Below are 889 nucleotides of genomic sequence, written 5' to 3' on the forward strand. Positions count from 1 at the left end.
CTAATGAGCTATGTCCCCTTGATTGGGCAAATCATAAGGCCAATGAGGCACACCTGTAGTCCCACTACTTTTTTTTGTGGGGCGGGAGGTGTACAGCAATGCTGGGGATTGAACCCAGAGCTTTGCTCATGAGGAGTCAGAATAAAATACACACTGAAGTCCCTTCTGAAGATGAAAAAAGTTAGTTTTGATGACATATTTAATATTCATTTTAACTAACATGCTATGTATAGTTACTATAAGCTGTCAATTAATGTGTCTCAAGTGTTCATACTTCATGGTGATCTTATAAATAATCTGAGGGCTGGAGTTGGGGGTGTAGCTCAGTGGTAGGGTGTTTGTGTTGCATGTGTGATGTCATGAGTTTGATCCTCAGGACTAAAAAAAAATCTGAGGGCATAATATACAGAAAATTTATATAATTTAAGATGTGGTATTACTAAAATATTAAATATCAGGTAGCTTTGCTTTAGTGGCTTACTATTGGTCTTGTGGATGTGTTGCAGCCAAGCTGTCATGGGGAAATATCTTACTTTGTGAGTCTTCCTTATTTTTATTAGCAAGTTTTGTTTTTTTTCCCTAAATGCAGAACATTTCACCAATGTGTCATCCTTACACAAGGGCCATGCTAATCTGCTTATCATTTCATCTTTAGTTCAGGTGCTGCTGAAACAACCACAAGATTATCTAAAGCTTATAAAATACTTATATTCAGTATAATGTAGTGGCCCAAAGTGCAGTCGCTGGAGCCAGACTTCCTAGGTATGAATTCTAGTTTTATGCTATTTGAACAAAGTGGTCATTTTTATTTTTTTAGTTGCTCATATGTTTATTGACAAATAGGATACACATACCCACACACAGGTACCACTGGGACACTTCAGGGACC

General features: G+C 37.3%; 1 pseudogene; it reads right to left on the reverse strand.

Annotated features, from left to right (window-relative positions):
• Positions 1 to 579: 579 nt before the first annotated feature.
• On the reverse strand, positions 580 to 679 carry LOC143382451 (U6 spliceosomal RNA; annotated as a pseudogene).
• Positions 680 to 889: the final 210 nt, after the last annotated feature.

The sequence above is a fragment of the Callospermophilus lateralis genome, chromosome 16 (assembly GCF_048772815.1).
Source record: "Callospermophilus lateralis isolate mCalLat2 chromosome 16, mCalLat2.hap1, whole genome shotgun sequence".
NCBI classification, from domain to species: Eukaryota; Metazoa; Chordata; class Mammalia; order Rodentia; family Sciuridae; genus Callospermophilus; species Callospermophilus lateralis.